The sequence below is a fragment of the Camelus bactrianus genome, chromosome 26 (genome assembly GCF_048773025.1).
Source record: "Camelus bactrianus isolate YW-2024 breed Bactrian camel chromosome 26, ASM4877302v1, whole genome shotgun sequence".
Taxonomy (NCBI): domain Eukaryota; kingdom Metazoa; phylum Chordata; class Mammalia; order Artiodactyla; family Camelidae; genus Camelus; species Camelus bactrianus.
In genome coordinates this window covers 32,342,549-32,351,709 of record NC_133564.1, presented here as the reverse complement: position 1 = coordinate 32,351,709, position 9,161 = coordinate 32,342,549, and positions in this window count along the sequence as shown.

The window sequence follows — 9,161 nt, the reverse complement described above, 5'->3', positions numbered from 1 at the left end:
GTTAATTTTTCTAATGGGGTAGTTATCGGTTAGTAACATACTGATTTTTAAACTATTACTACTAAACTTTTTTGTATACTGTACCTGTAAATTTGTTGTAAATATTTGCATTATCCCCTTAGCCCTTGCCTTTTAACTTTATTTTTTAAGAAATGTTATTTTTTAGCATTTTTAATAGTTATAGTCATTTTACAATGTTGTGTCAAATTCCAGTGTAGAGCACAATTTTTCAGTTATACATATATAATATACATATATATATTCATTGTCACATTTTTTTCACTGTGAGCTACCACAAGATCTTGTATATATTTCCCTGTGCTATACAGTATAATCTTGTTTATCTATTCTATGTTTTGAAATCCCAGTCTGTCCCCTTCCCACCCCCTCCCCCTTGACAACCACAAGTTTGTATTCTATGTCTGTGAGTCTGTTTCTGTTTTGTATTTATGTGTGTGCGTGTGTGTTTTTAGATTCCACATATGAGCAATTTCATATGGTAGTATTTTTCTTTCTCTTTCTGGCTCACTTCACTTAGAATGACATTCTCCAGGAACATCCATGTTGCTGCAAATGGCATTATGTTGTCGGCTTTTATGGCTGAATAGTATTCCGTTGTATAAACATACCACTTCTTTATCCAGTTATATGTTGATGGACATTTAGGCTGTTTCCATATCTTGGCTATTGTAAATAGTGCTGTAATGAACATTTTGCTGCAGGTGTCATTTTGAAGTAGGGTTCCTTCTGGATATATGCCCAGAAGCGGGATTCCTGGGTCATATGGTAAGTCTATTCCTAGTCTTTTGAGGAATCTCCATACTGTTTTCCACAGTGGCTGCACCAAACTGCATTCCCACCAGCAGTGTAGGAGGGGTCCCTTTTCTCCACAGCCTCTCCAGCATTTGTCATTTGTAGATTTTTGAATGATGGCCATTGTGACTGGTGTGAGGTGATACCTCATTGTAGTTTTGATTTGCATTTCTCTGATAATTAGTGATATTGAGCATTTTTTCATGTGCCTATTGACCATTTGTATTTCTTCCTTGGAGAATTGCTTGTTTAGGTCTTTTGCCCATTTTTGGATGGAGTTGTTTGCTTCTTTCTTGTTGAATTGTATGAGCTGCTTATATATTCTGGAGATCAAGCCTTTGTCAGTTTCATTCGCAAAAATTCTCTCCCATTCTGGAGGTTGTCGTTTTGTTTTACTTATAGTTTCCTTTGCTGTAGGCTTTTAACTTTATGCTAAACCTTCTTAACACTTTGATTCCCATCTTCATTTAGATGTTCTCTGTTCTCCTTTTTCCCTCTGCCACCTCTATTCTGGGTTATATTCATATTATTTTGTTCTGAAGAATGATCATTTCTCATTTGGAAAAAAAAAAAAGGTTTTCTTCTCTTCTGAATAATGAAAGTAACAACTTTAGGGAATTGTGGGATCAATTTTGGTATGTTATGCCAACTTTTTAAAAAATCAGCACCAGAAAATCCCAGGAAAATGATCGACTCTCTGTCCTCAACTTCTTCGACCAACCAGTAACATTTGATTCACTTAATCACTCTCCTGTTGAAATGGTTTGTTTACACTTGGCTTCGAAATTAGCCCCACCTCTGGGTTTTCCTTCTTCCTTACCAGCCACTCCTTCTCCAATGTTTTGTTCTGTTTGTTTCTGTGTGTGTGCTGGTCCCAGCTCCTCCTCCGCACTCCAGCCTTCATGGGAAGGTGCCTTAGGCCTTGGCTCTCTAACCAGCTTTTCCACCAGGTCCAGTTCTACCTTTTTAGATGCCATTGTTGCAGAAAAATGTGTTACAGCTTGGTGTTACAGCTCAGTTGTGACAGCAACCTGGATCTGGGCGAGAGATCAAGCAACAATCGAAGAGCTGAACTCAGGTTTACTACACCAGCAGGCCCAGAGGAGTTAACACTCCAAGCTCTGGACCCCATCTGTAGGTTTACACAGGCTTTTATAGGCTGCCAGTTTACTCTTTGAAACATCATATGTAAATGAGGTATAACAAAAGTTGACTAATTAGGAACAAGCTTTGTAGAAATGGACCAATCAGGAGGGAGAGAAGTAACCAATCAGGAGTGAGGGAAATGGACCAATCAGGAGTGAGAGAAATAACCAATCAGGAGTGAGAGAAATGGACCAATCAGGAGAGAAGGAAATAACCAATCAGGAGTGAGCTCAGGGAACCAACAGAATTCTAGGGGTATGTTCCACTTTCCTAGAAGTAAGCTGTTTCAGAGGCAAAAAGTGAGACAGAGCCTCTGGGCCAGGGAACCAGATGGTGCTGGCAGGAGAGTAGTGGCCCTGCCTGGGGGTCCTGCCAGTCTTTTTTTATGGGGCTTCCCACCTCACCATGACTGAAGACTGATGACTCCTAAATTTATATTTCTAGCCCTGATCTCCCTTATCTCTGATCTCCCTTAGCTCAGGTCTCATATCAAACTGCCTAGTGGATCTCCCTCCTTGTCCATAACAGGCATTTCAAAGATAAACTGTTCTACAAACTCTTGATTCTAAGCTTCTCCTTAACTTTTCCCTGTCTCAGTTAATACCATTTAATCCACCCTGCCACAGGCCAAAACCCTAGGAGTCATTCTCAATTGCTCTTTTCACACGCCACACCCAATCTGTCAGCAAGCCTTGTGTGGTCTGTCCCCAGAATATTTATTCTGAGTTGGATTACCTCTCACCACCTGTACTGCCACCACCCTAGTCCAGTCTACCATGATCTGCCTCCCCAGTTACTGCCAGAGCCTCCTCAGGGCTCCACATTTCTGCTCTTGTCCCCTAAAGGCCATTCTCCACATAGGACAAGTGATTTAAAAAAAAAAAAAGTATCATAAAACATCACTTACAAGCTTCAGTACCCTCTCATTGCACTTAAAACAAAATCCATGCTCCTTTCCGAGGCCTAACATGACCCATCTCCTACTGTTGCCAGTAGATATAGCTCATGTCCAGGTCCTTGTCCCAGAAAGAATTCAGAGACAAGATGCAGAGGTTAAGAAAGTAAAGAGAAAGTTAACTTAGGGATGGGTACTTCGCTCTCAAGGGGAAAGCGGGCAGGCACAGGTGAGCAGCTGCCCTGAGTTTCTTTGGCGAACTGGTTACATAGGGTGAAAAAATGAACAGGTGGAATATTCATTGGGGAGGGGAGGGTTTGGGGTCGTATTCCCTGACTTTCATCCCAGCTCCACCTTCCTGAAGGGAGGAGGGATTTCTGTCCTTATTTAGTCTGGATCGGAAGTGTCACGACATCGGTGCATGATGGGTACTTCTAATCTGCAAGGCTAATTTTATTGAAATGAGGGCATAATGAACAAAAGGTTATGTTGGGACACTTGAGATTCCTGCCTTTTCCCATCTTTCTTTGTTGGCCTCCAGGCCACTTGTCACCCCAAAATGTGTGATCACTTATCAGCCCAGAGGTTCCTGCTTTTCCTTCTCTGCCCAGGGACCCCCATTGTTTACACGATGTAGGGTTTCCTGTACTTGGCCTGTGCCTCTACTTTTTGCTCAATTCCTGCCATTTGGTCTGCGTCCTCTTTCTCTGCTCATATCTAGCTCTCTGTCTGCTCCAGCACTACCAACATCCCTGCTTCACTTCTGGCCACTCTCCCCTTTGTCTAGGACACAGTGTCGTTCCTTCATACCCAGGTACCTGCTTCAGGGCTCTTCTTTCATTGTTTGGGCTTCTGCCTGGCTGCCCTCTGCTCATCATTCAAGTTTCAGCCCAGAAACTGCTTCCTTGTCACAGTCCTGATCAACCCTAGGCACTCTCCATTCCATTACTATGTTTTATATTCTTCTTAGCATTGAAACTGTTTGAAATATACCCATGTGTTACTTGTCTGTTATCTACTCTCTGTTCTACCCTTCCTCCCGCCACGGCAGATTGTGAGCTCCATGGGAGTAGGGATTTAATCTTGTTTGCCACACAGAAGAGCTCAATACTTGGATAAATATCCTAAATTGTATTCTTGCTGAAGTAAAGTGCCAAATATTTCAAACTGTACGGGATATTGACAGATTACGATGTGGGATGGCTAATCATCCAGGCTGGCAGGGACCAAAAGGTTTACTGGGATACAGAACTTTCAGGGCTAAAACCAGGAAAGTTCTGTGCAAACCAAGAGAAGTTGGTCCTCCTAAGATTTGTCACCATCTTAACAAATCGTGACACTAACAAAATCTCATTTGGAATGCAACACCGATCACTGTTTTACAGTTCCCAACTGCAGCAATTTAAAAAATAAATATTTATTGAATGTAAAATTGAGCATAGTACAATATCAGTAATTATCAGAGAAACATAACTCACCCAGCAGAATGGCCACCATTAAAAAGTCCCAAATGATAAATGCTAGAGAGAGTGTGGAGAAAAGGGAGCCCTCCTACACTGTTGTTGAGAATGTAAACTGGTGCGGCCACTACAGAGAACAATATGGAGGTTTCTTTAAAAAACTAAAATAGACTTACTATATGATCCAGCAATCCCACTCCTGGGCATATATCTGGAGGGAACTCTAATTTGAAAAGATACATGCACCCCAATGTTCATAGCAGCACTGTTTACAATAGTCAAGACAAGTGATGAGCAGGACCTCAAGGCTCCACCGGGAAAGAGTGGCTCTTGCCAAAAAAAAAACCATTCTTTACTTTAGAACCCAGAAGTCTGTGGACTCTCTTGGGGAAATGGGAGTAAGAACTGTTGCTGGGGATACTCTTTGAAATGTGAATGGAGAGAAAAAGTGCTCACTGAATCAACAAACACTGAATACCTACTAAGAGCCAGGCACTGCCCTGGGGGCTGGGTATTCAGCAATGAACTGACCAAGTCCCATCTCTTGGGAAAATGGGATGTAAGAACTTGTGCAAAGGATTCTCTTTTTGAAACGTGAACTGTCAATTTTCTCCTCCCTCTCACCCATCCCAAACAAGTAATTGCAGTTGTTTCATTTTCTCAGGGGAAAAAAGGAATACAGCAAAAAGTCTCTTATTTCAGGATTCCCAAAGCCTAAACCCTTTAAAGAGATAGTGCTCAGTACGTCTAAGGCCAAATGTGATTAAGGGAGTTTCTTGGAAATAAAAAGTGCTCATTGAATCAACACTTACTGAAAACCTACTAAGAGCCAAGCACTGTCCTGGGGGCTGGGTATTCAGCAACAAACCAACCAAATCCCATCTTGTGGAGTTTTTTTTTTTTTTTTTTAATTGTGGTTGATTTACAACATCATGTCAGTTTCAGGTGATTGGCAAAGTTATTCGGTTATATATACATATGTGTATATATATACTTAAAAATTATTTTCCATTAAAGGTTATGAAGAGATATTGAATAGTTAAGTTTCCTGTGCTATACAGTAAATTCTTCTCGTTGATCTGTTTTACAGATGGTAGTGTGTATCTGTTAATCTCATGCTTTGTGGAGCTTTTTAACTGGGGGAGGGACAAATAAATATATCAGATGCTGACAAGTGTCATAAAACAAAAGAAATCAAAATAATAGTGTTACAGGGCAGTCCCGGGGAGGGGGAGTAGGGATGGGTACCAGTACAGAGAGGATGGCTGGGAGAGGCCTCTCTGATGAGGCCACAGATGAGCAGGGATGTAAACAAAGCAGAAGGGGCTGGTGAGGACATCTGGGAAGAGAGTGATTCAGGCATTTCTCTAACGACTAATGATACTGAACATCTTTTCCATGATTGCCATCCATGCATCCTTTCTGGTGAAATGTCTCTCCATGTCTTTTGTCCATTTTCTAATCAGATTGCTAGTAAAAAATACTGAGTTTTGAGAATCCTTTATCTATTCTAGATGAATCCTTTGTGAGATGTGTAGTTTGCAAATATTTTCGCCAAGTCTATAGCTTGTCTTTGCAGTCTCTTAAGTATCTTTCACCGAGCAAAAGTTTATAATTTTGATGAAGTCTACTTTACTGATTTTTAAAATTTTATGGACCATGATTTTAATATGTCTGAAAGCGTCACGAAGCTCTACAAGCCAGAAGATTTTCTATATTTTTCCTCATAGTTTTGTAGTTTTACATATTACACTTTATGATCCATTTCGAGAAAATTTTTACATAAAGTGTGAGACTTAGGTCTTTCTTTCTTTCTTTCCTTTTTTTTTTTTTGCTAACGGATATTCAACCATTTGTTGAATTACTTTTGCACCTTTGTCAAAAATCAGTTGCTTGCACTTGTGTGGGGCTATTTCTGGGTCTTCTATTCTGTTCACTTGATCTATGTGTTTATTTCTCTAATATCACACAGTCTTGATTACTGTGTGTATAGAATGTCTTGAAATTGGGTTGAGTAATTACATCAGTTCATTCTTCTTTTACAGAATTCTTTCAGCTATTTAGCTCCTTTGTCTCTCCATATAAATTTTAGAATGATCCTGCCTATATCTACGAAAAGTATTGCTTAGATTTTGATAGAAATTCTGTTACGTGATTATCAATTAGGGGAGAATTGATACTTTAAAATGTTGAGTCATTCAATCCATGAACATGGTATTTCTCTCCGTCTATTTAGTTCTTTGGATTCTTTCATCAGCATTTTATAGTTTTCAGCATACAAGTCCTATACATGGTTTACACCTAAGAATTTTTTTTCTTTTTGCCTTTGGGTCTATTTTTACTTTATTATTTTATTTTTAGATTTCTTATTATTTTTTATTTTTATACACTTTTTAAAGGTTACACTCCATTTACAATTATTACAAAATATTGGCTCTATTCCCCATGTTGTACAAAACATCCTTGCAGTTTATTTTACACCCAATAGTTTGTACCTCCTGCTCCCCCAACCCTATATTTCCCCCTCAACCTAGTAACCAGCCACTAGTTTGTTTTCTGTATCTGTCAGTCTGTTTCATTTTTGTAATATTCACTAGTTTACAGTATTTTTTAGGTTCCACATATAAGTGATATTATACAGTATTTGTCTACCTCTGACTTATGTCACTTAGTATAATGTTTTCCAAGTCCATCCATGTTGCTGCAAATGGCAAAATTTCATTCTTTTTTATGGTTGAGTAATATTCCACTGTATGTATACAACACACCTTCTTTATCCATTCATCTGCTGATGGACACTTAGGTTGCTTCCATATCTTGAAGACTATAAATAATGCTGCTATGTCTAGTTTGGTACCATATTAAAACTGGCTTCATGAAATGAATTGAGAAGGATTTACTCCTACTCCATTTTCTGGGAGAGATCATGGAGAGTAAGTGTTAATTCGTTCAGTGTTTCATAGAACTCTCCAATGAAGCCATCTGGGCCTGGAGATCTCTTTTTTCAGGAGTTTTTAAATTACAAATTTAATTTCCTTCAGAGCTATGTGGCTATTCAAATTGTTTTCTACTTGATGAGTTGTGGTAAATTGAACTTTTCAAGGAATTGGTTCATTTCATCTAAGTTGTCATATTTATGTGTATAGAGTTGTTCATAGTATTCAGTTATTCTTTTGATATCTGTCACATCAATAATACTATCTTGTGTCATTTCTGGTATTAGTAATCTATGTCTTCTCTCTTTTCTCTTTGTTAGAGGTTTGTCCATTTTATTGATCTTATCAAAGAAGCAGCTCATTTTAATTAATTTTATTGTTTGCCTTTTTTTCAGTGCCATTGATTTGCTTTTATCTTTGTTTTGTTCCTCCTGCTTGCTTTAAAAATAAATTTTTTTTCCCTCCTGCTTGCTTTTGATTACTTTGTTCTTTTTTTTCCTAAGTCCTTGACGTCATCTGGTGTTATAAATTTCCCTCTCAGCTGCTTCAGCTGTGTCCCACAAATTTGATGTTATTTTCATTTTCATTCAGTTCAGTGTATTCTTAAAATTTCCTGTGAGACTTCCTCTTTGAGTTGTGAGTTATTTAGAAGTGTGTTTTTTTAGTTAGCGTGTTCGGGATCTTCCTGATATCTTTCTGTGACTAACCCATAGTTTGATTCCACTGTGGTCATAGAACACACTCTATATATCAATTGTTATGTTTGTTGAGGTTTGTTTTATGACCCAGGCTTTGGTCTATCTTGGTATATGTTCCATGGGTGCCTGAGAGGGAAGATGTATTCTGTTGTTCTATAACTGTAGACCTCCACGGTCACCTGGGGGCAGGAGTGCCTTGTTACTGCTGAGCATGTCCCATATGGTCTCCAATGACATCACTGGGAGAGGCCTTGTTACTGTCTAGCATCAGTAAAAATCCCAGTTCCTCACCCTGTCTTCACTGATGTCACTCGGGTGGGGCATGTAATTACAGCCTGATGTGTGTGGAAGTTCAAGCTTCCCACTTGGTCTTTGCTAGCGAGGGTGGGGCCAGTGTTTTCTGCAGTGTTTGGCTGCAATCGAGCGGTTATTGTTTCAATGTTTCTGTTTTGCCAGGCTGCCCCTGTCCTGATCCTTCAACTAATGTAGTGAGTCAAATGGTGCCCCCCTTCCCCAGGCATGCCCATGTCCTAACTCCCAGAACCTGTGAATATTTTATCTTATAAAGCAGAATATGTGATTAAGTTAAGGATTTTGAGAGGAGGCGGTTCTCCTTAGGTCATCTGAATTGGCTCTAAATCCAATGACAAGTGTCCATTAGTAGAGTTAACTAGGTTGGAAATGTGCTAGCCTTCAAGAAAAAGGAAGAATGAGTCTGAGAGCAGAGCCATGGGTGCAAAGGCAGAGGCTGGAGGAGCAGGTGCAGAAGCAGTGGGTGCAGAGGCAAAGGCCTGTGAGGCTGCCTTGGGCCCAGTGGGCAGAACTTCAAGTGACAGGAAATTATTCTCAGCATTTGCAACCTAATAGAATTTACCCTGGTAGATTTCAAACCTCCTTGGGAATGATGACTCCTTTATTCCTTCACATTTCTCCTCTTTAATGGAAATGTCTACCACAGGCCTGTCTCACCACTGTATTTTGGAAGCAAGCAAACTGTTTTCTAGTTTCACAGGTCCACAGATGGAGGGATTCTGTCCCAGGATGGATCATGTCGAGTCTCAGCCAAACCTGAGATAGATGACGAGATTCAACACTTGTGAGCTGATGATATTGAGATTTTGATCTCAGAGTTGATTCCATAGTGGGTTGAGACTTCGGGATGGCGTGAAAGTATATGCACATGGGATGCACATGAATTTTGGGGGGCCAGTTA